At 39.5% G+C, this 26,259-nt stretch overlaps 1 protein-coding gene and 1 pseudogene across 1 annotated transcript in view; both read left to right on the plus strand.

The window, feature by feature from the left end:
• The window catches only part of GRID2 (glutamate ionotropic receptor delta type subunit 2), a 1,109,147-nt gene that overhangs the window by 510,315 nt on the left and 572,573 nt on the right, over positions 1–26,259 (plus strand). The window lies entirely within an intron of this gene.
• On the plus strand, positions 25,880–25,982 carry LOC127048524 (uncharacterized; annotated as a pseudogene).

A 26,259-nucleotide genomic window follows, 5' to 3' on the forward strand; every position in this document is an offset into this window, starting at 1 on the left:
GGTTTACTACACTCAAACAGAAGAAGTGTAGATCTGTGTTTCATGAACACTTTAAAAACGCAAGTATTTCAAGTATTAAATTATAAAACCTGAGTAATTAATTAAGTTTGATATCATGAGAATTAATGCATGTTACTATTTGGCCAGCAAATATGTCTTCTCTACGTGGATTAAGAACCCTTTTCCTTTGCTGAGTATCCCACTGAATTTACTCCAAAATAGTTAATCGTATATGTTTGGCCTTTCTTTTAAAATCAGCTACACTGAACTTCATTCAGCTACTACTCATAGACTCTAGGACTGGAAGGGACTTCGAGAGGTCATCGAGTCCAGTCCCCTGCCCTCATGGCAGGACCAAATACTGTCTAGTCCATCCTTGATAGACATTTATCTAACCTACTCTTAAATATCTCCAGAAATGGAGATTCCACAACCTCCCTAGGCAACCCATTCCAGTGTTTAACTACCCTGACAGTTAGGAACTTTTTCCTAATGTCTAACCTAAATCTCCCTTGCTGCAGTTTAAGCCCATTGCTTCTTGTTCTATCATTAGAGGCTAAGGTGAACAAGTGTTCTCCCTCCTCCTGATGACACCCTTTTAGATATCTGAAAACTGCTATCATGTCCCCTCTCAGTTTTCTCTTTTCCAAACTAAAGAAACCCAATTCTTTCAGCCTTCTTTCATAGGTCATGTTCTCAAGACCTTTAATCATTCTTGTTGCTCTTCTCTGGACCCTCTCCAATTTCTCCACATCTTTCTTGAAATGCGGTGCCCAGAACTGGACACAATACTCCAGTTGAGGCCTAACCAGCGCAGAGTAGAGCAGAAGAATGACCTCTCATGTCTTGTTTACAACGCACCTGTTAATGCATCCCAGAATCACGTTTGCTTTTTTTGCAACAGTATCACACTGTTGACTCATATTAAGCTTGTGGTCCACTTGCCATACTCCTTCCTAGACAGTCTCTTCCCATTCTGTATGTGTGAAACTGATTGTTCCTTCCTAAGTGGAGCACTTTGCATTTGTCTTTATTGAGCTTCATCCGGTTTACCTCAGACCATTTCTCCAATTTGTCCAGATCATTTTGAATTTTGACCCTGTCCTCCAAAACAGTTGCAATCCCTCCCAGTTTGGTATCATCTGCAAACTTAATAAGCATACTTTCTATGCCAATATCTAAGTCGTTGATGAAGATATTGAACAGAGCTGGTCCCAAAACAGATCCCTGCGGAACCCCACTTGTTATACCCTTCCAGCAGGATTGGGAGCCATTAATAACTACTCTCTGAGTACGGTTATCCAGCCAGTTATGCACCCACCTTATAGTAGCCCCATCTAAATTGTATTTGCCTAGTTTATCGATAAGGATATCATGCAAGACCGTTATCAAATGCCTTACTAAAGTCTAGGTATACCACATCCACAGCTTCTCCCTTATCCACAAGACTCATTATCCTATCAAACAAAGCTATCAGATTGGTTTGACATGATTTGTTCTTTACAAATCCATGCTGGCTATTCCCTATCACCTTACCACCTTCCAAGTGTTTGCAGATGATTTCTTTAATTACTTGCTCCGTTATCTTCCCTGGCACAGAAGTTAAACTAACTGGTCTGTAGTTTCCTGGGTTGTTTTTATTTCCCTTTTTATAGATGGGCACTATATTTGCCCTTTTCCAGTCTTCTGGAATCTCTCCCATGACTTTCCAAAGATAATAGCTCTCTATTAACTCCTTGAGTATTCTAGGATGCATTTCATCAGGCCCTGGTGACTTGCAGGCATCTAACTTTTCTAAGTGATTTTTAACTTGCTCTTTTTTTATTTTATCTTCTAAACCTACCCCCTTCCCATAAGCATTCACTATGTTAGACATTCCTTCAGACTTCTCAGTGAAGACCGAAACAAAGAAGTCATTAAGCATCTCTGCCATTTCCAAGTTTCCTGTTACTGTTTCTTCCTCCTCACTGAGCAGTGGGCCTACCCTGTCCTTGGTCTTCCTCTTGCTTCTAATGTATTGATAAAAAATCTTCTTGTTTTCCTTTATTCCCATAGCTAGTTTGAGGTCATTTTGTGCCTTTGCCTTTCTAATCTTGCCCCTGCATTCCTGTGTTGTTTGCCTATATTCATCCTTTGTAGTCTGACCTAGTTTCCATTTTTTATATGATTCCTTTTTATTTTGTAGGTAATGCAAGATCTCGTGGTTAAGCCAAGATGGTCTTTTGCCACCTTTTCTATCTTTCCTACTCATTGGAATAGCTTGCTTTTGGGTCCTTAATAGTGTCCCTTTGAAAAACTGCCAGCTCTCCTCAGTTGTTATTCCCATGGGACCTTACCTATCCGCTCTGTGAGCTTACCAAAATCCACCTTCCTGAAATCCATTGTCTCTATTTTGTTGTACTCCCTTCTCCCCTTCCTTAGAATTGCAAACTCTATGATTTCATGATCACTTTCATCCAAGCTGCCTTCTATTTTCAAATTCTCAACGAGTTCCTCCCTATTTGTTAAAATCAAATTACAAATTACAGTGGTGCAAAGAGCCCCAGCTGATCTCAGGGCCTCCATTAGGGTAGGTACTATATAAACACATAATGAGAGATGATTTTACTCCTAAAGAACTTGTCATCTAAGAAGACAAAAAGAGAGAGAGAAAAAACACAGAGAGGAAATAATTTGCCCAGGGGCAAGCAGGTCAGTGGCAGTAGGATTAAAACCCAGATGGTATGACTTCCAGTCTCTAGTGGCCTAAACGTAGGACGACATTTCTAACTGAGCACCTTTTTATACCTATTTACAGAGATTCACTGATAGCACTTGTGAAACACCTAGAGGGCTGTATTTTTATGATGATGATTTGATGATGATTACATGTTTGTATGATCCAATGACAGTGTGGGGAGGGAGACTGAGAATATGTCTGGACAGGGATAAAAAAGCTGTTGTTTGCCCAGGTCAACTGACCTAGCTCTCAGGGCTCAGGCTTTAGGACTAAATCTCGCTGTGTAGGCATGCAGGCTGTGGCTGAAGCCTGAGTTTTGGGACCCTGCAAGAGTGGAGTCCACACCAATTTTTTGCCCCACAGCCTGAGCCCTGCAATCCTGAGTCAGCCAACCTGGGCCAGCTGCAGCCATGTTACAGATCTTTTATCCCTATATAGAAGTATCCAGTGAATTTTTTTCCTCCTCCATTGTGATCTCTGCAAAGTCTGAGCCACCAGAGTTTTCCCAGATTGCCTTCAGTTAGTTCCAGACAGTGTCATAAACAGATGGTTAAGGGTTAATGCCTCTTTTACCTGTAAAGGGTTAAAAAGTTCACCTAGCCTAGCTAACACCTGACCAGAGGAACCAATGGGGGAACAAGATGTTTCAAAAGGAAGGAGGGAAGTTTTTCCTTTGTTTAGAGTTTCAGTTTCAGCCAGAGTGAAAAAGATCAAGGAACCAGCCTTTTACCAGAGTAGTAAGTTTTAGAAAGGAATAAACAGGTTTATGTTTATTTCTTTGTAACCCATCTTATGCAATTAGAGGTAGAATCAAATTGAGTATTTTTTTTGTGTGTAACTAAATTTGTGCCCAGGGGAACATTCTCTGTGTTTTGAATCTGTTGTCTGTGAGAGTAGCTAGTATGCTAATCTCTCCCAGAGGGTTTTCTTTTACCTTTCTTTTCTTTAATTAAAAGCCTTTTTCTTAATACCTGATTGATTTTTCCTTGTTTTTAGATCCAAGGGGATTGGATCTGGACTCACTAGGGATTGGTGGGAGAAAGGAGGGGGGATGGTTAATTTCTCCTTGTTTTAAGATCGAGTGAATCTGGACTCACCAGGGAATTGGTGAAGGAGTCTCTCAAGGCTACCCAGGGAGGGGAAGGTTTTGGGGGGAAAGGGAGTGATCCAGACACTGAAAATTCTGGATGGTGGCAGTGATACCAGATCTAAGCTAGTAATTAAGCTTAGAAGTGTCCATGCAGGTCCCCACATCTGCACCCTAAAGTTCAGAGTGGGGAAGGAACCTTGACAGGGGTCCACACCAATTTTTTGCCCCACAGTCTGAGCCCTGCAATCCTGAGTCAGCCAACCTGGGCCAGCCGCAGCCATGCTACAAATCTTTTACCCCTGTATAGAAGCATCCAGTGAAGTTTTTTCCTCCTCCATCGTGATCTCTGCAAAGTCTGAGCCAACAGAGTTTTACCAGATTGCCTTCAGTTAGTTCCAGACACCAATGTGTCCCCTGTGAAGTGTTACCATGCTACTTTATGGAAAGATGAAACACATGAGACTATCTTCAGTTCTGTGGAAACCTAAAGGTAAAATCATGGAATGGGATTTAAGCGAATACTTAAATTAGGCAGCTAAATGCTTTTCTGAATCAGGTCTTTTTAGGTGAATGAGACAAAAAAAATTGTAATGCTTTAATTTAAAGGGCATACTTTGAGTTAAGAATATGAGAAAAATAGTCACAGGTGTTCTCAATAGAGGCTATGCTTCGAATTCTCCATTCAACTTGCTAAATGGCACCCTATAAAATGTACTACTATTTCTATGACGTGTGTATAATAGTATTATTTCTTTCCAAAGAATCTGGCGTATCTATAAAAAAAATTGTAATGATTGCCTAAAAATACTGTAGATGGTTTACTATACAGTACATTGCACTGCATTTTATGTGTCTGTGCTATGGATATATCTCCTCTTCATTTTTTGTATTACTTTTAAAATATTTTCCCTCCTCTTCAGAGTGGAAACAGAAGAGGGTTCATAATTTTAAATGTCAGGGGTTTTTTTTCTGTAGGTAAGGTACTAATAATACGTGGAAGAGTCTAGTTCTATAGCTTGTGAAGATTAAAGTGGAAGCAGCGTGACTTCAGTTAACAGGAAAAAGGCAATGAATGCACTTTTACAGACTAGAAATCTATAGCTGTGTTTAGAATATTGGCACAAAAAAGGGGAAAAAATCAATATTGGAAGTTATCTGTAACTGACCTAGTGGGTGAATGTAATGTACCTGACCAATAGGAGGTTAACACAACAACTGTAATTACTTACAGTGAGGGGGAGATAAGCAGGAATTCTCCAGGTGATTAGAAAAAATACCTTACTTAACATCATTATCTGTGATATAGTATAAGCAGCACAGTCAGCTGAAAAGAGTGACAAACTCAAGATCATGGTAGGAATTAATAACATACGGGCTGCTATGCTTCTGTCAATTTCTTAAGCTTAGTCTGGACTAGGAAAAGTAGTAGTTTTGTAAAATATGTTAGCTAACACACTGCGATGAATAGCTGTTCAAAAACATGTTAGAACATAATCTAGACGGGGTGTGTTCCACCCTTAATATATGTTCGCTTTTTGGGAAGAACCCTTACATCTTTTCTCCAAGTCTAGACAGGGCCTTAGGAAAAACTGCAAAGTATTACAGCATCTCAGAGACTCCAAGAACAGCACTTTAAGGTTTCAGCACATCTTAGCTGACTATACTGAGGGCTGAACTTCAAAAGTTTTTCACCCTGTGGGACTTAATCAAGGAATTTTTTTTTTGATCTTATGGGAGCCTCACAATCCCTTCTGCCATCTTCTACTGGCTCCTATACATCCTTTTTGACTATAAGAGAACATTTAAAATTACCTAAATCGAAAATTATGCATGTGGCTTTTGGACTAAATAATCCATCATCTGTGCCATATCAGTCATACCATCAATGAAGTTTTTGCACCCAAATTAGTTGTAGAGTAAAGATGGCAATTGGTTGAATTACCTCTGATATCACAATAGTCTGGGATTTTGGCTTAGCTAATTAGCAGAAGATCTGCTTACCTTTTCAGTATCTGAGTGCCTGTTACAGGTGATAAAAAGCCTGATACGTCCATTGCTAGAAATGCTGCAAAGAGAAGGGATAATATTTATTTATTACTTATTATGGTCTAACATAAAGACTCCAATCAAGATTGGTGCTCCACTTGCTGGATGCTGTCTGAAGATTAGAGCTAATATCTGCCCTGAAGAGCTTACTATTACCTGTACTATTATATTGATGCAGCTCCACTCAGGAGCTGGGTCTCACTGTCCTGGGTGCTGAACAGAAGTAAAAGACAGTCCTTGCCCCAAAATCTTCAAAAACTAAGACCCTGATTCTGCAAACACATGTGTAAGTGCCTAACTTGACACCCATTGGCAGTTCCATAGACTTCAGTAAAACTAGCCATGCACATAAAGTTAAATGTTTGCATAAGTGTTTGCAGGATTGGGCCTGAATGGGGACAGGATATAATGGATGGATGTAATATGTAATGGTAAAGTGTGTTGGGAGGAGGAGAAAAGAGTGTAGCTTCACTGATGCATAGATTCCATCTAGTGATCATCTAGTCTCTGCCCCGCCCCGTCACCTCCCATATAACCAGGGCCGATGCTACCATTTAGGCCAGCTAAGCAGTTGCCTAGGGCGCCAACATTTGGGGAGCGCCAAAAAGTGGTGCCCCCAATTTTTTTTTAATAGTCTTTCAGTGGCTGCTGTGCTGGGAGGGAGAGGGAGTCTGAGCTGCCGGCAGCCAGCCCAGGGGTTCCCGACAGCAGGGCTTCTGGAGCAGAGGTGAGCTAGGGTGCGTAGGTGCTGGACGGCTCCCTGGGGGTGGGGGTAGCTGCCACAGGAGGGGCACCTCAGGGTGGAGCTGCCACAGGGCTTGGGCAGGAAGGGGTGCAAGGTGGCAGTTTCGCCTAGAGTGCGAAATTTCCTTGCACTGGCCTTGCATATAACATAGGCCATTAAACTCTTCCCCTCCCTCCTGCCTAGGGAAAAAATATTCTAGACCATATCTTTTAGGAAAACATCCGGTATTGATTTAAAAATTGCCAGTGCTGAGGAATCTATCACAGCCATTGGTAAATTCCAGTGGTTAATTTCCTTCAGTGTTAAAAATGTACACCTTATTTCCAGTCTGAATTTGTCCATTTTCTGGTCATTGGAACATATTCTACCTTTCCCTGCCAGAGTGAAGAGGCCTGAGTCACAGTTCAGGGCATGTGCATCTGCATTTCTTCTGTATGGTCCAGCAAAGTCACATACTCTATTCTCTTGGGTCCCCATCTTTTGTGTTGGTTGGAAACATGCATCCTTCTCCCTTCTGACTGAGGAACTACCAGACTGAAAGATTCCCTGCCTATGCTGTGATAGCCATAGCAAAAAACAGATTGCTTAAGCAGGCTTGTTTTGCCTTCTCTTCAGAAACATTTAACAGTGTAATTACTACAATTAATCTACCACACAGTTCTTCCTAAGTAAGCATATTTTATTCTTGTGGTAAAAGAATTACAGAAAAAATATATTAAAAATAATAGAAGAACCTACCTACATGCTAATAAACTTACCAAAGATGACCCACAACTCCAACATGGACTCTGGTAGGAATCAGTCCTTCAAACCTCACACAGGGGTTTTCCTTCAGTTTCAAGTTCAAAACACCCATTGCTCAGAACAAGAATCTGAGAGTTTGGGGACTTTGCAAAGAGCATGAATAGGTAATCAGCCAGACAATGGGTCCCTTCCCTGTTGCAAAGCTGCAAATGGCAAAGTACTTTCATAACTAGAAGAGTTATATTATCACCCCCCCCCTCCCATCCTAGAGTTTTCCTGGGAAACCCTCTTAATTTTAAATGTTCAGATTAGTTAAAAAATTCTTTGAAGTTCCTTAGGGCAGTGCTTCTCAAAGCCGGTCCACCGCTAGTTAAGGGAAAGGCCCTGGCGGTCCAGGCCGGTTTGTTTACCTGCCGCATCTGCAGGTTCAGCCAATCGCGGCTCCCACTGACCGCAGTTCGCTGCTCCAGGCCAGTGGGGGCTGCGGAAAGTGACGTGGGCCGAGGGATGTGCTGGCCACCCTTCCCGCAGCTCCCATTGGCCTTGAGCGGCAGTGGAAGCCGCGATCGGCCAAACCTGTGGACGCGGCAGGTAAACAAACCGGCCCAGCCTGCCAGGGGCTTTCCCTGAACAAGCAGCGGACTGACTTTGAGAAGCACTGCCGTAGGGCATGTCTTCACTAGCAATGTTAAAGTGCTGCCAAGGCAGCTCTTTACTGTGACTGTGTAGTCACAGCACCAGTGCTGGGAGAGAGCTCTACCAGTGCTGTAAAAATGCCAGGATATTTAGGAGATTGCCCTATTTGTCATACCCATTGTCAAATAAAATATGACTTTCATAGTCTTACTTCCCATTGCTTCATTCTTAAGATTTTTCCATTATTGTATTGGACAGTAAGAGATTAAAAATATAGCCTCGTCGGATTCCCGTGTGTAGTTGAAAATACCGATATTTAACTTTCTATTATGATGCCAGATTTTGCTCCTTTTACATTCCTTTCTTCTTAACTCTCAGACACCATCTGTATTCAATACAATGGGAGCTAGATGTTGGCTGCTGATAGCTGTATTTCTAAATTTAAGTGCTTACCAAATTTGAATTCAAGATCTGAATGTGTGGATACTGTTTAGATGAGAATTGTTACATTAGTCCATCTATTATTCTAGTACCACATTGATCTATCCTTCCAATCAGTGTTTCAGCATGTTCCTATCTTTAGTAAGTAGCATTGGGCAAATTGGGCTGATTAATCTGTCAGGCATGGTCTACCTATACTTGGTTCAGCATTAGCATGAGGGAAAGGACTAGATGACCTCTCGAGGTTCCTTCCAGCCCTATATTTTTATGATTCTGGGGTGTCTCAGCTAGCTGATACTTATTTTTGGAAGATTGCCATCTTGTGCTCTGGAAGCTAAGATTTCATTATAAAAATATGATGTCTCTACCCTTTATGATGGCAAGATAACTTCTAAATCGTGAACCAAAGTAATAGCTATGTCTCCTTGAATTTGCAGGCAGCCTGAAACAGTAGCTCTGAGAAGCAAGAAATTCTCCAAATGCTAGCAATAATGTGTTGATTCTGAAGCCTAGTGTCAACACCACTGAATATTTCAGTAATGATCAAAAGCATGCTAGAAAGAAGATAAAATCTGTACAATCAACTATGAGTGGCATCTCATTTTGGTGTCACAAGTGTGCAGAGCTTGAGATGAGATCACTTATTTTTCCATTCTGACCCCGGTCTGGCAGAAAGTTTGATCCAGAAACATGTGATTTTTGAGTGAATGACAATCAGCTGATGTCACTGCATCTTGAGCGAGAAAGAAAAAGGATGATCATATTATGAAGCCCTGTGCAATCTACTTCTGGAAGTTCCCTGATTTGTCGTCTAAAGTGAATGAAGCTGCTTATAGGCACAGAGCTTGTGAATATTATTACTTTTTGCATCTGCCAAATTTTATCCCTGGTAAACAGGCACTACAATTAAACAAGTAGTTATTTTGATTAAATAGTGTAATGTTAGAAATAAATAGGCTTGGAAGGATTAGATACCTATCAGTAAATGTTGTTAAACGTTGACATAACCCTACATGCTAACAGGTGAAAAAGTATTTCAATAGGTAACAATAGAAATTTAGAGATAGGCAAAGTAAGAAAAATGCTTCTTGAGAACTAACTGGTTTGATTTATGGATACTTACTTTGTATATTTTGACATGTGATGTTGACAATTCATTTTAACAGTTATGAAGGTTTAAGTTTTTAAATCACAACATCTACTGGCATTCACAAATTGTTTTCTGACCACCACCATAATTTCCGGCAACTGTGAAAATTTAAAATAACAATAAAAAAGCTTAAAACCCATAATTTTGCACAGTTGTGAAAATTTAACCTATAAAATAGAAAAGAAAATGCTTAAAAATAAACATTGATACTATCCATCAAGAAATAAAAGTTGAATACTGCCAATCCAAGAAATAAAATATACAAAAATGCCAAATCTGATTATAGAAATATTTCTGTACATATTCTAAACCTCAGTCTTATAATACATTCCAAAAATGCCAGACAAGTATATTAAACTGATGCAGCGATAGTGCAGATCTTACAAAGAACTCCATTTAAAGAGAAGTCTTGCTAAGTGGTAAATTAGTTTCATATGCTTTTAGCATTAGTTAGCAGTCCATCTAAGAATGCTAGAGTGATCTTAGTTCTTATGCAGCACCAACATAGTCAAACTTCTCATTGTTTATGCTGTTACTCCTCCTTTGGCTATTGCTATCCAACATCTGTCGACCTATTTAATCTAGAAAGGGATCTCTTTAGAAAGTATTTAAAAATGCTTGAAAACTTTCTTTCAGAGTAGAACTACATATGGAATCATAGACATTTTACATGGGAAAAACCTTTTAGCTTATTATCCATTTTTTAATGCAACCATCGCTGCAAGGTTTGGGCACAATGCACATAATTAGAAGATTCACACATTTTTCATGAGATAAAACTGAGTTCATTTTTAGTTGGTTGTCTTTTTGCAGACAGCCGCTGCTACTAATATGAGAGTTTCCAGGAACAGTGGTAGATCCACTCCTGTGGATCATGCATCACCTTGAAAGCTAGAGGGCAAATGCCCTCAATTGAGGGTAAAGTCACAGCTCTATCCAGTCATTCTTAATATTTACTACTGCCTACTAACATTGCCTTACCTTCTGTCCAGGCCCTCACAGAGTTCTTCCTAGGTTGATGAGGCTCTGTACTTCCCTCACTGCAACATTTTGCCTTGTATTCTAGGCTGAGCAGTGTCATTATTACTCCTTTCAGAGTAGCAGCCGTGTTAGTCTGTATCCGCAAAAAGAACAGGAGTACTTGTGGCACCTTAGAGACTAACAAATTTATTTCAGCATGAGCTTTTGTGCGCTACAGTTCACTTCTTCTGATGCACAGAATGGAACACAGACAAGAGATATTTATACATACAGAGAACATGAAAAGGTGGAAGTATGCATGCCAACAGGAAGAGTCTAACTCAGGCCTAAAACTGGGAATGGTTGGGTCATTACACTAATTGAATCTATTTCCCTATGTTAAGTTCTCCTCACACCTTCTATGTGTCATCTTAATTATCACTTCAAAAGTTTTTTTTCCTCCTGCTGATGATAGCTCATCTCAATTGATTAGACTCTTGCTGTTGGCATGCATACTTCCACCTTTTCATGTTCTCTGTATATATAAATATCTCCTGTCTGTGTGTTCCATTCTATGCATCCGAAGAAGTGAGCTGTAGCTCACGAAAGCTCATGATGAAATAAATTTGTTAGTCTCTAAGGTGCCACAAGTACTCCTGTTGTTATTACTGCTGTATCTTGTTTCACTGCCCGTTGAGCCATAGAATAATTCTACTTGTATCACCGCCTCTTCCTCTAGTACAAATGCTTGTCATCCAAAGAGTGTGTTATAATGACTGTATATATCCATGCTTCAGGGGCAAGTGTCTGATGAATAAGAAGCAGATTAGCAAAAAACTAAAAAAAATCTTATATTTTATATATATATATATATATCTCCAAGGTTGTAATTGTGTGATATCTTCTGGAATCTTGAGGGGAAATTAATTCAAAAACCCATGATATGTCCATTTTAAAAACATTTTAGTTCTCATATCTAAGATGTTCTAAATTCCATTTAAACATTGTATGTGAAGCATGTCAGATAAAAACAGCTTAATTCATAGGAGAGTTTTCAGCCTCTCAAAGCTATTAAAATTTCAAGCATCCCAAATCCCTGAGCCAGAATTAATAGAAGCTTTGGATACATTATTAAACATAAACAAACAGACGGCATGGCTAGTGTATTGGTTTTGCATCTATTAGATTAAATCCTTAGATTCTGCTATTGCTGTCACAGGATTTCAGATTTCAGATGCGTAGGTTTCTTGGTTTGGTTTTTACAATAGAGTACATGATTACATAAATACATATATATTAAGCTAAAGGGGAGAGAATGGTTTGTTACACCATTTGAAAGCAGATCCCTCTTTTAAGGAAAAAAACCCCAGATTACCCTCTTCTTCTTTCACATCTTGTCCCTGCCTTCCCCGACTTACCAAAGTGATAAACTTCACCCATTTCAAAATGAAAAGTGAAGTATTTCATAATAAATCAAATAAATCAACCTTTGTCTCAATACTTGATCATATTTCTTGTCCTTTTCCTGCCCTCTTACTGGGTTTTCTGTTCTTCCATAGTTCCTGTGCTTCTGGTCATCCTTTCTTTGGATTTCCTCAGTCTGTACTCTGGTTACTCTTCCCAAAACCCAGCACTATTTCTTACTTCAATATATTGCCTCTTTCTCCTTCCCATCTCTTCCCTCTCCCTACTTCATACTTCTGTTTAAGCCTTTTTCTCACCTTACCTTATTTAATTCCCACAACTCTTCCCTTCTCCCCACCTGGTAGCTTCCTTGGCTAAGTTATTAGAGTCATGTGCACTTGCGGAACATTAGGTGCTAATACAGCTCTTCACCTGGACTTAAACACAATTGCAGTCTTATCTACTAATGTGAAAATTTCTATTCCGTAACTAGCTGGTAATTTTTTTTTCAACTGTATGGAAATCTAACAGCTGGGCCTTATTTATAAAGCTCAAATCCAAATACATCCCCATTATTGGACTGGATTCAGATTTGGGTTAGGCCCATCTCTAAGAGTGTCTCTGATTTTACAAAGCAGCTATGATTTATCTCAGGTAAAATATATACTCATTGTTCCATCTTTTCCTGATTTTGGAACCGAGAATCAAAAAAGATACTCAAGGTGTCCTGGAAGCAGACCCTTCCAAAGATATCCTTGATTAAGATACAAAATCCTACCATTAAATTGACTTCCTGTCCACTTGCTCAGTGTCTGCTAGTCTCCCCTCCCTTCCCTACACACCCCTAGCCCCACCTCTATATCTGTCCGCTGAGGCCTGAGTGTCCAGAATAGCAGAGTCTTCAAGTGTCAGGAGTGATCTAAAAAAGGTTAATTAAGTCATCCAAAAAGAAGAACCAAGGCTTGGAATGGCCTAAAGAAAGGAACCAGTATAATGTATTGATCACCTATATCTGTTCTTCTCTGTTTTTATTATACTTTTCCCACTGAACTGTTGGATATCAGGGCATAAGTAAAAGCTGAACAGCCAGGGAAGCACTGTTGCTTGTTAGGCACAATAGCAGCACTTGTGGTGCACAGGGCTAAGTTGCCTAGCTGTCCATTAAAAAATAAGCCCGTTAGACTCATGGACCCGTAAGTATCATTGTGACTCTGGAATATAAGGCCCACTAAGGGCATTATCCTCAAGACATCTGTGTGTGAACTCTCAGAGTTTTAAATGGAAGTTTGACAAGTGGAGGCAGTGTATGAGTTTTATTGATTTAAATATGCCAGTTACTTTGCTTATTTTTCCTTCTCAGTGTCGGAATGGCTTTGTCCACATTATGAGCTGATTAGTGTCCAATTGTTAATTTTGTAAATAAAACTTGATCATCAATTAGGCAAGGATCAAAAAGAATTTTCAGGTTTTTTTTCTTTGTTTGATTATTTTGGGGTCAAATTGACCATGTTGAAAATTAATGTGTGGGTTGAGTCTGTATGAACCTGATCTCAATGTGTGTTTAAACAAAAAAAAAAAATTGAAGTTCATTATATAAATGCTGATACAACCTTGCTCTAGGAATGCCAACATTTGTGATTGTACAATAATGATGAATGTATTAATTCAGATATCATCTCGTAAAAAACACAGTAAATATAGATTAGGTTGGAGGAGCTGTTGAAAACACTATAACATACAACTGATACTCAAATGTTGTTAATTTGTGATATCAAGCACCATGTGTATTGTGGGAGGTGCTGTTTCAATATTTGTTTTCACTACAGAAATGAAAGTGGGGTGAATTATAGAGTTCTGGTTCTCTGAAATTCCATTTAAAATTGGCATTAAAATTTAAGACATAGTTGGCTACATTTGTGCACTGGCAAAGGTCCCTCTGGATATAAAAACTCCAAATCATGAAATAAAGCTTTTAAAGCACCTAAAGTTTCAAATTGTTACAAGAACTACATACCATAATTAAAATAGCTAAATTTCAATTATATTTAGTATGGTTATTTGTAAAGATATATGTAGAACAATTACTTTGGGCACTATTTCTAATAAAACGTAGGCTATATTTCCAAAGAATTACAATTTTTGCCTGAGTAAAAACATCCATTCTCATGCTTCTTAAGTTGCACATCCATTCTCACACTACATAACAATATATATCAGGTAAAAGGCATGAAAGAAATATATTGCACTGTATACCACTGCTTTACAACAGTAAATTTGTGTAAACTGCTCTAGTACTAATGTCAAGTTTACCCTTTTCTAAGTGTACTGAAAGATTAAATTGCTTATGTGTGTTACTGTAAGTAAACTGATGTGATAAACTGAAAAATGGTAAAAAGCGGCGGGTGTTGGTAAGGAAGCAAAAGAGATGGGGACTGTAAAGAAACAAGGGCAACAAGAAGGAGTGGGCATTGTTGGAAAAGGTGTGGGAGATGGTGGAGAGCATCCAAGAGTGCAGGGGGGGGTGGGTCTGAGTCATCAGCAATTAAGGTAGATGAACTTAGTGGCTGTGTATTTGTGTGGCATGGCGGGAACAGGTGAAGATGTTAGAGTGGTCCTACTGGAGAAGGTTACAATAATCAAGACAGTAGATGAGGACTGGGGCAAGAATTTTAGCTCTCTGAATGGAGAAGAAAGTCTGGATCTTGAAAATGTGATGGAGGAAGAAGCTGCCAGATTTGAAAATGGACTGCACGTACATAGAGGAGAGTGAAAGCACTGGAAGATGACTGCCAAGTTAAAGGCCTAAGTGTAAGGAAGGACATGGGCGCCAACTTCTACTGGCTTGACCCCCACTCTGGCCCTGCCCCAACTCTGCCCCTAACCCACTCCCATTCCAACCCCTTCCCCAAAGTTCCTGCCCCAGCTCCGCCCTCTCTCTGCCCCTATTCCAACTCTTTCCCCAAATCCCTACCCTGGCCCCGCCTCTTCCCCACCTCCTCCCCTGAGCACACCGCATTCCCGCTCCTCCCCCCTCCCTCCCGGAGTTTGCTACAGCTGTTTGGTGGTGGCAAGCACTGGGAGTAGGCAGAGGAGCGGGGACACGGCACACTCAGGGGAGGAGGTGGAGGAGGAGGTGAGACAGGACAGGGAGCTTGGCTGCCGGTGGATGCAGAGCACCCACTAATTTTTCCCCGGAGTTGGCGCCTATGATGATGGTGTTTGTAAGTAATGAGAGAGATTGGAGTTGAGAGGATTTGGGAGGGAAGATCAGGAGTTTGGCTTTGGCTGTGTTAAGTTTAAGTTAATGGTGAGACATCCAGGAGGACATATAAAAGAGTCTTAATATTGCCCATCCCAAGTGTTCAAAAATCATGTCTGCCCTCCCTCCCCCCAGATCATAATCATGGCTTTAAAATAATGTAATGTATTAAACAAACTAGTGAAACAAACCAAACAAACAATATTATGGGTTCTTTTTATTTGCCTTCTTGTTTTTGAACCTTGAGGTTGTACTAAAGTCACATTTTCATGATTTTGACTACAACCATGATTGCTAGAAATATTTTTAAATGAAAACTTAGATTTTCACAAATTGACATGTGTCCAGGAGCCTTGTGATAAAATTGTGAGAGTTAGCAGCACTGCAAACTCTACACCTGTAATTCACCTTTAGATGCTGTAATAATAATAGTGGGTTTGAAATTTGAGTGTAATTATATCTCTAACTAGGACCATACTGAAAACAGATACACATCTGCTGAGACAACCAAACCATTTGAGGTGTGCTTAGCCAGGCCCAAGTCATGTTATTTGTTCTAACGTAACTGTATAGCTTTGAATACAGATTATCTACTGAGGCTGCTAGTTAATGTGCCTCTGTCATGTTCAACATTTCAAGGGCTATAGTTCAAAGGGAGTGTATTTTTAAATAACATTTTAGTCTCTGGTATGGTACCTTACAGTTTGAAAACTTTTCAGCAAAGTGAGGAAAGTAAATACAATCACATTTAGCCTGTCAGTATTAATTTTCCACAAGCTATTTGGAATTATTTCATATTCTGTTTTAATGAAATATTTTAAGTTCCTTTGGTGACTAGATAGCTCCAGCTTTAGTACTAAATATTGCTTGCTCTGCCTGTATGTGCTGTCATACAAATGTGTGGTTTCCAAACTAAGTTCATATCCAGGTGTGAAGTGGACTTTTATGAAGGACCATGCAGATTCCTAGCCTTTAGCTCCACGCAGTGAAGAAGATAAAAATGGCAGTAACAGTGTAGTGCTTATTATACTGTGAGTAATTCCTCCAGTAACTACAGGTTTGGAGATAGAGAGGAATTGCATACTCATCCATTCATTACTTGAAAGAAAGATGAATATATGAATTTGTCCAACAATATAGTAGGATGAATTGCAGAGATTGCAACGGCTTAAATTCCTTTGAAAATAAAAGGAATTAGATTATATACACACTACTCTTTCCATAGCTAGCATTTGCATAATTGTTGCTGCAATTCTGAGAAATAATCTTTCTATTAAAATGTTTGTACAGTTTGGTTAATCCACAGCATGGTTGTAGCTGTCATGCATGGGGATGTTTTTATGTTCATCTTTTGAAAGGAGAAAGCAAGTCTAGCTTTACCTTTTTGGTGCATAAAGTGAGACTGTACAAAGAGACACAGAAGCAGACATTCTTTTCCCATAATTAATCAATAGATGAGCAGAATGAAGCTCTCTTAATAGGAAACCTTACTTAACTCGCAGTATTGTGCTTAACATGGAATCAGCAGTTTGAGTAAAGCAATGGAACACCTCCCAAAACATACATTCGTACCAAGGTTTGCTGAGCATTTCTGAGATCAAGCAATCAGAGCTGCCCTTTCACCCAGAGCCTCGGGCTTGCCCATGTTGCATTAAGGTGGAATGGAGTGCATACCTAATAGGAAAGTAGATTTTATGGAGCATATAATTAATATTCCTAAAGTTTATTTGCCTTATCAGAATAAGGGGAACAGTTATAGCATGATTTCAGGGGTCTATACAATGAATAGCACAGCCATTTTCTGGAGGCTACAGGAAAATACATTGTTTACATGTGAATATTTAAGTATCATTTGCTGCAAGTAACCTTTTTATTATTTATTATTCTCCACACGTTTTAATTTTTCTTTGTTTCCCCTTTCCCTTATGCTGTTTACTGTGGGGGGGGGGGAAGGGGAGGAATATAAAATCCCACTCTTAAAACTGCTTTCTGTTTATGTCAAAGAATCTCTATCTTTTTCCCTTGCAAGATAAAAAAAAAACTTCTATTAGACCATTAAATATAGATGGAATGAGAATAGTAATAAATTTTCTTGCAACAGTTAGTGAGCAGTTTGCTATTAGGTTAATTGTTAGCTAACAAATGTTTTACTTAAGGTTAATTAAATGATAGTTTTGCAGAACTACATTAGGGATTCTGGTCTGCCTCAAAATAGGTGGAGATTAACTGATTTTTTAAATGTATCAGCTGTTGTGGTCATTAATCCATCCTCTTTTCCTCCACTGCCACCCAACAAATCAGAGTATAATTGTTAGTTCCAGTCGGTACTATAAAAGTGGGTGTGTAGGTTGTTGCTAGCTGGTAAATGCAGAAGACGTTATTCATAATATAATATTTATTCACATCTCTCTAAAGAAGAACCCACATTGTTCTAGGCAGTTTCCAAACATTCAAGAAGGAACTCATGGAACTTGCTGTTGAAGGGCGCTTTAAATCCTTTAAAACTATACTTGGTATTCAGAATCATGCACATAATTCCCATTCTGGAACTCTTGCTTGTGTAAGTGCTGTAAAATTGCTCCCAAAGGGAATTGTATTTAAGAGCAAAATTTCATCTGTAAAGTGTACCTTGTAAAACTCTAGTGACTTCCACTTATAGTGTGGGAGTGGTATCTAGTGAGCTTCTTATGTTATGAGTGCTCCTTTGTACATTTTTCCCTTCTCTAGTTTTCTGTGTAACTATAAAGTTTACTTGCTTAATTATCTCTGAAAGTGCTACTAAAATAAAGCACCATAAAGTATATAACAGATGAACAAGCACACCTTTAGCTAAATGTGGCAGACACACAGAACAGTCCTGGCTTTTCTTTTCATTCTTAATGGATGTATATCAGCTGGAAATACTAGCATATACTGTGTGAACCACATTGGCAAATTGGGTCCTACATAGATATCAAGATTATTTTATCTCATGCTGGCATGAAATAGTAGCCAGTAGTAGTGTCAATATTTTTTTCTCTTCTGGACTGGTTGGCTATGGATTACTATGGCACATTATCCTTGCTGGCAATTGTACAGCATTAAAAAAAATGGACCCCTCAGATGCAATGGATTATGTATTACATTCAGCTGTTGAGGGCATGTTGGAAGGAGAGGGAAAGAAGTGCTGCAGATAAACAGTTTTGCTTGTAGTCTTTCATATGATGTACATGATACCTGAGGGAAATATGTTCTTTTGTTGGACTAGGAAGTGGACTAAGAATTGAAATGAAAAGAAAAGAAAATGAGCCTTTCAGAATTCAATTTGCCTTACCACTACCACTCACCAATCATCCAACAGTTTACAGAAATTATGAAAGTTTTGACATTGAGTGAGGCCCACAGATATAAAAATTTACAGAAAAACTGAAGTTAAAAAAATAGTTTTTATGGCCACTATAATAGAGAGCTTTTAGTGCATTTTTCCACTTATTAAGCAGTAGAATCATGTAACACTGACATTGCAATTGATTATGAGAATCAGGTATGTAGGGAAGTTTGAAAATAAAATCTGCAAGATTTTTTGTGTCCCTGTGTTAAATAGCTCTTTACACTTAAAGCTTGTCCTATAAAACAGCTGAAGAAAAATAATTTTGAAGTGAGCTACATTAAAAGATCCAGAAATCAATAGTAATCAAAAGCAAAACATAATTTGCAGGTAAAGAACATGGGTTCAAAATACCAACCTCTTTTGCTCACAGGAATTATTTAACACAGGGAGCTCTATTGTAGAAGAGAGAAACATTGAACGATGATGATTTAGGGAAGGTCATTGGTTTAGATCAGAAATGACACGAGACTGATTAGATAAGAACAGTTCAGCTCCTTCCAGCAGAGATGAGAAAATGGTTTTCAATAACTGTTGAAAAAATAAATGATGTCCCAACCACTCTGACTTGCATCAACTAGTGAAGCCTTGTTACCCAATATCATTGTCAAAAATTGGTTCTTGAAAATATCTTAAGCTTGTCCAAACTGTAATGTGGATGAGGTCAGAGTGTATAATGTAGGTTCTTGCATAATGAACTAAGACTTGGTGTAATGGGGCTAGGAGGGCCAGGCTGCCTAGTGGTTGGAGCGCTTTATTGCCAACCCTCAGCTTGGTTGAGGTGACTTAATCTTTAAGCCTGGGAGGAGGTAGGAGATCCCAGGCCCTCCCACTCCACCTAGTTCCAGTCCAAGGCCATGTGTAAGTCAACTGCTGAGTAGGGGAGCTCCCAGCAGGGAATCCATGTCTGCTGCCCTGGTCTATTTCTTACTACTGTCCATTCAGTTTGGAGTGTAGCCCCTATAATCCAAGTTGTAGTAGTGGCTTGTTTCTAGTAGTGCCCCCTTGTGGATCCTGGGTAGAGTCCTGTTGTGGTCCCAGGTTCTTCTCGTCAGGGCAGCCGTAAGTTTGATGGGGTCAGAACCGCACAAGGTCTCTCTGCTTTGGTTTACCCAGTTCTGTCCTAGGCCAGTGCTCCTACATAAGAACATAAGGACAGCCATACTGGCTCAGCTCAAAGGTCCATTTAGCCCAGTGTCCTATCTTCTGACAGTGGCCAATGCTAGGTGCCCCAAAGGGAATGAACAGGTAATCATCAAATGATCCATTCCGTTGCCCATTCCCAGCTTCTGGCAAACAGAAGCTAAGGACACCATCCCTGTCCATCCTGGCTAATAGCCATTGATGGACCTATCCTCCGTGAATTAGTTATTAGTTACCTAGTTATTTTTTGGACTTTTAGCAAGAAGTTCCACAGGTTGACTGAGTTGCATGAAAAAATACTTCCTTTTTGTTTGTTTTGAATCTGCTGCCTATTAATTTCATTTGGTAACCCTTAGTTCTTGTGTTATGAGAAGGAGTAAATAACACTTCTTTATTTACTTTCTCCACACTCATCATGATTTTATAAACCTCTCTCAGATTCCCCTTTAATCATCTCTTTTCCAAACTGAAAAGTCCCAGTGTTATTAATCTTGCCTCATATGGCAAGCGTTCCAGAGTCCTAATAATTTTTGTTGTCCTTTTCTGAATTTTTTCCAATTCCAATTTATCTTTTTTGAGATGGGGCAACTACATCTGCATGCAGTATTCAAGATGTGGATTTATATAGAGGCAACGTGATCTCTTCTGTCTTATTATCCCTTTCTTAATGATTCGCAACATTCTGTTCACTTATTTGACTGCTGCTTCACACTGAGTGGATGTTTTCAGAGAACTATCCACAATGACTTCAAGATTTCTTTCTTGAGTGGTAACAGCTAATTTAGATCCCATCATTTTTTATGTATAGTTGGGATTATGTTTTTCAACATTCATTACTTTACATTTATCAACACTGAATCTCCTAGGCCTCATCCTCTGTCTCCTCTTGCCCAGGAGATGGTATTTGTTCCCTGGTGGCTGCCTTATCTGGCAGGCTAGTAGTCCTTCCCCTTAGGTGAGGGGGGGGCATCTAACTTCTGCCTCTTAGCCCGCAGCCCCAAACTGAGCCAGGTTCTCTCCTTTTTTTTCCCCTTTAGGTTTGGCATTGGCTACAGACAGGTATGACAGGGCAGGGCTAGCTGGGCCCAAAGGCTTTCTTTAACTCATTCTGTGTGGTGGGTGGTTTTTCTGCTTCATCACACTTTTTGTGTTAAAACACTTACCTGCTTTTTAAAATATGTCCACACTTCAGGGCAAACAGTACAGCACTAATTAAATTCTCCAGAGTCCTGTCCCAGCAGGCAATATTTGTATGCCCTAAAACCTATATGAAATCTGGGATGGATTCTTTGGGGACAGCTTTTTCTTTGGTGGTTATATATTCCAGGTTAGGATGCTATAGAAGATATTTCCAGGATATTATATCATGCATGAATAGGGCATTTTGTGGGTTATTATTTGGACAAAATGAGCTCCCCAAAGTATTAAGCAAACATATCGCTATCATTAATGTACTATGATACATATTTGCTCAGTTATTTTCAGTGCTGAAACTGTATATGTGTGTGTGTGTGTGTGTATGCACATATTAAATACAGGTAATAGTGTATATGTGGTACACTGTAGTGTATATGTTGCAATCAAGTCAGTCAAATTCACATATACTTGCAACTCTCTTGAAGTCGAGAGAGAATTTTGCCCAATAGTTAAGCATATGTTTGTACTGTACAAAGATTTATGGTATGGATGGTGTGACAGGGTCAAGTCAGATGGCTACAGGAGAGTGACAGAAGACAAATATATTAGCCCCAGGTTAAGTAGGTCACCTTTCCCTGGGTAAGGTAACAGGGAGGGTTCTAGAACAATCAGGAACTTTCTGGAAACAGTTAAGGCAGACAGACTGATTGAAACACCTGCAGCCAATCAAGAAACTGCTAGAATCAATTAAGGCAGTCTAATCAGGGCACCTGGGTTTAAAAAGGATCTCACTTCAGTTAGTGGTGTGCGTGTGAGGAGCTGGGAGCAAGAGTCGCAAGGAGCCGAGAGTGAGAGGGTGTGCTGCTGAAGGACTGAGGAGTACAAGTGTTATCAGAGACCAGGAGGAAGGTCCTGTGGTGAGGATAAAGAAGGTGTTTGGAGAAGGCCATGGGGAAGTAGCCCAGGGAGTTGTAGCTGTCATGCAGCTGTTACAGGAGGCAGCTGCAATCCACAGGGCCCTGGCTGGAACCCAGAGTAGAGGGGGGGCCTAGGTTCCCCCCAAACCTCCCAACTCCTTATCAGACACAGGAGGAGTTGACCCGGACTGTGGGTTCCACCAGAGGGGAAGATCTCTGAGGTGAGCAAATCTGCCAATAAGCACAGGACCCACCAAGGTAGAGGAGGAACTTTGTCACAGTGGTCAGACCTCACCTAAAGATGTATTCATTTAAGATTCTGATCCTGCAACTGGCTTAGCATTGGCAGAACCCTGTATTTCAATGGAACTCATTTTAAGATTGGGACCTTGTCATAAACAGATAGCTAAGGGTTAATGTTCTTTTACCTGTAAAAGGGTTAACACAGGGAACCTGAAACACCTGACCAGAGGACCAATCAGGAAACAAGACTTTTCAAATCTGGGTGGAGGGAAGTTTTGGGTGTGAGTTCTTTGTTCTTTGTCTTGTGTCTGACCCTCTTGGCTCTGAGAGTGATTTTCCTACCTCCAGGCTTTCTAATCTTCTGTTTCCAAGTTGTTAGTACAAAGATAGTAAGACAATAGGTTTATATTGTTTTTTTTGTATTTACATGTGTGTAGTTGCTGGAATATGTTAAATTGTATTCTTTTTGGATAAGGCTGTTTATTCATTTTTTCCTTTAAGCAATTGACCCTGTATAGTGTCATCTTATTACAGAGACTATTTTAATGTATTTTTCTTTCTTTTTATAAAGCTTTCTTTTTAAGACCTGTTGGAGTTTTTTTCTTTAGTGGGGACTCCAGGGAATTGAGTCTGCAGCTCACCAGGGAACTGGTGGGAGGAAGAAGTCAGGGGGAAAATCTCTTTGTGTTAGATTTACTAAACCTGACTTTGCATACCCTCTGGGTGAGGGGGGAAGAGAGATTAGCTCTCTCGGTACTTGTGTTTCCAGGACTGGAATCAGGGAATCTCCTAGGGTCGTCCAGGGAGGGGAGCCTGGGAGGAAGTAACAAGGAAACAAGGGGAGGGGGTTATTTCCCTTTGTTGTGAGACTCAAGGAATCTGAGTCTGAGGGTCCCCCAGGGAAGGTTTTGAAGAGACCACAGTGAGCTAGGCACCGTATAATTCCTGGCTGGTGGCAGCTTTACCAGGTCCAAGCTGGTACCTAAGCTTGGAGGTTTTCATGCTAACACCCATATTTTGGACGCTAAGGTCCAGATCTGGGAAAAAATGTTATGACAGGCCTTAATTAGTATATACAGTACCTGACCCAATTGTTTAAGCAGTGCAGATCTTTTTTTTTTTTTAAGAACTGTCTGAAGTTGTGATTGAATAAGGTGCGGGGGACACATTTCATAGCTTGTGCAGGTCAAGCTTATTGCGCAGATATGATCTCCTTGCATCCCTCCATCCCAACCTGTAGGCTCCCTGTGGGCCACCCTCTCATGACTCATCTCCTCTTTCATGCTTGGGGGTCTGTGTGCCCCCCCCTTCATTCCACCTCACCCATGGCCTGGGCTCTGTGTCTCCTCTGTCCCACCTTGACCAGCCAGACGTCGTTCCCCACCCCTCAATCTCTCCCTAACACCAATAGTTCTGTGTGCCCCCCATGCCCTACTCCTCCCCACACATGAGAACAGTTGGGCTACTGGGGTGAAAAGGGTAAAAACTGTACAACAAAGACCCAGTGAGGTAAATCTGATCAGTCTCTTATTCCAAAAGAGGTTTATAGAAACAAGTTATACATATTCAATGTTGTGAATGTCATGATGCAAAGTGTAGGCACTGTCAGGACCTCAAACTCTGTCCATTCAACTGGGTGACATTCAACCCCTAACTAATCTTATCTGGAAAGAAGAAAAGGACACAACTGAGTAACAAAATATAAACCATAACACAATTTAGATGAGGTTATGTAGTGTTTCTTTGATTTTTATTACTATGATTCAAGTAAAGACTGAGAATAACTCTTGGAGGGTGGGAGTTTGTTGTGTTCAGTGGGAATTGCTGGTGCTCAGCCTCTTTGAGAATTAGGATCCCAATCTAGCAAAACAAAAATCAGTGTTTAGTGGTTCTTTGTTGACTTCATCCTAAGACACCTTTACCACCAAATAATATTTGAAGTCTGTGTTAAAGTGCTTAGGTCCTCATTCAACAAAGCACTTAAATATGTGCTTAACTTTAAGCATGTGCCTAAATCTCTTTGTACTCATGTTCAAGATTTTCAAACGTGATTAGTGATTCTGAGTGTCTGTTTTTGGCTATCCAACTAGAGAAATCTGAAAGGAGTTGGTGTTTCGAAATTGTGTGCTTAGCAGTTTCTGAAAGTCAGGACACTCCAGGTGTCTCAAGTTGGGCACCCAAAATCACTAGTCACTATTAAGAAAAACATTAAAAGGTACCCTTCAATTCCTTTAGTAAAGATATTCTGGAATGAGGCAAGGCCAACAAGGGGCAACTAAACTTGTATTTTGAGATTTTTAAATAATTAAACATAAATTCTGAGAAGCATATAATTTCACAGATGAATTGTAATGGTTCCTCTGTTCTATATGTACCTAATTTTAAGAAGACACATTATTTTTCTAATGGTTGTAAAGGCTGAGAAAAATAAAAAACAACATTCTGTCACAAAACTCTATTTTCAGGCATTTTTCTGGTCACTAAATTTTGTTTCATGTATATCTTTCTTTCCTAATTCACAGGTTAGTGACCTGATGAGAAATAATGTCTGTTGAGAGACATTGGGTATTAGGTAAAGTTAGTTGTTTGAACTTGTGAACTAGATCATAACATTTGGGATCCACAAAGTACTTGGCAGTAGGAAAAGTACTATTAGAATGTGGAGTCTATATCCCGGAAGTTTCCCAGACAGAGGATATATTAAATATTAAATTGTTTCTAAACTTGATTTTAAACAAAAGGCAGAGAAGAGGTGAATTCTGCAGTAACAAGTTTTGTTTGATCTTCATTTTAAAAAGCAGTAGTGGCACGAGCAGATAGACATGGTGCTATGTGACATTTTTATTACAGGCTCCAGTCCAAATTACAAATCAATGTTACCAAATTTTATTTTTAACACAGCTATTTAAAGGCACAGTACTGTGCCGTGTATGAAAATAAAAACCCATTGGAAGCCACAAAACATTTTTTAACTCGCAGCGTAAAAAAATCTGATGGCTTTTTATTCAAAATATATAATACGAGACTTCATTTAAAACTTGATCTTGATGCACAAATTGTCAATTTCTGGACTTAGGTTTTATGTGAGAAAATGGTGACATTATCATAATTAAGTTCAACTTTTGCACAGTTGAATGAAAGAGAGAGGACTACATTCATCCCTGGCGTAACTTCATTGCAGTTATCGATGATTAAATCAATGATGTTATATCAGAGATGGGTTAGCCCATAGCGTGTAGTGAGTGACACTGGGCAAGTGAGTTAATCTCTGTGTGTCACAGTTTCCTTATCTGTAAAATGGAGGTGTTGATACAGACATCCCTTATAAAGTACTTTGAGATCGACTCATGAAAAGTGCACAATAGTAGCGTGGTGGTATTATTATTTTTGTTATATGCATCATAATCAAGGAAAACTGTTTAGATTTGAAGTGGGAACCTTTGGCTAGAAAAAGCATAGTTTTCAGCTAGACCTATATGAACATAATGCACACCGCTGGCGAAACCAGTGCGGAGAGAGAAGTGTTCATAGATTCATACTAAAGTAAACCTTTTTTGCTTCTCACACCACACATTTATTTACAAAAGAAAAGGCAAATCAGTTCTGATGAGCTGAAAATTGCTACTATCATTTCACATAGCACTCACATAAACATACTAAGATAAATGAGATAACCTAGAATCCACAGTCTGTTGAAGTCAGGTAATACTCCCATTAGCTTTGATGGGTTTTGGATTAGATCTTTAGCTCACCTGAAAAAAGGGGACTGTTATATATACATGTGAGGTGGTCAGCCATGTGATAATGAAGTGAAGTAGTATACATATAATGGGTGGGCCCCTTGATAATGTCAAAGGTAGTTTAGTCTTATTTTCCTATTAGTATCTGTGTGCTAAGATCAAGTGTAGTATCTGTTCTTATCAGTTTAATATCTGATATTATTTGTAAATAATTTCAAATTGGCTAGGATTCAGACCTACAATCAAAACTGAAAAATGACACTTGAATCACCAGGGAGGGATTCTAAGAATTTGTTTGTTATTAGAGAGCCATTGGAAAAGAAGAAACAATACACTGAGGCATTCCATGTTTGTCACATATGACCACTGTGACAAACATGGAAATTTAAATAAAATGTAACATCTGGCTGATTCCCAAGCAGTTCATTGTGCAGATGCAGGATTATTTTAGCACCACATTAATGCTAATTTTTTTCATACACCACTTAATTATCAAATGGGGACAGTTCTGAGAACTT

The sequence above is a fragment of the Gopherus flavomarginatus genome, chromosome 3, assembly GCF_025201925.1.
Source record: "Gopherus flavomarginatus isolate rGopFla2 chromosome 3, rGopFla2.mat.asm, whole genome shotgun sequence".
Taxonomy (NCBI): Eukaryota; Metazoa; Chordata; order Testudines; family Testudinidae; genus Gopherus; species Gopherus flavomarginatus.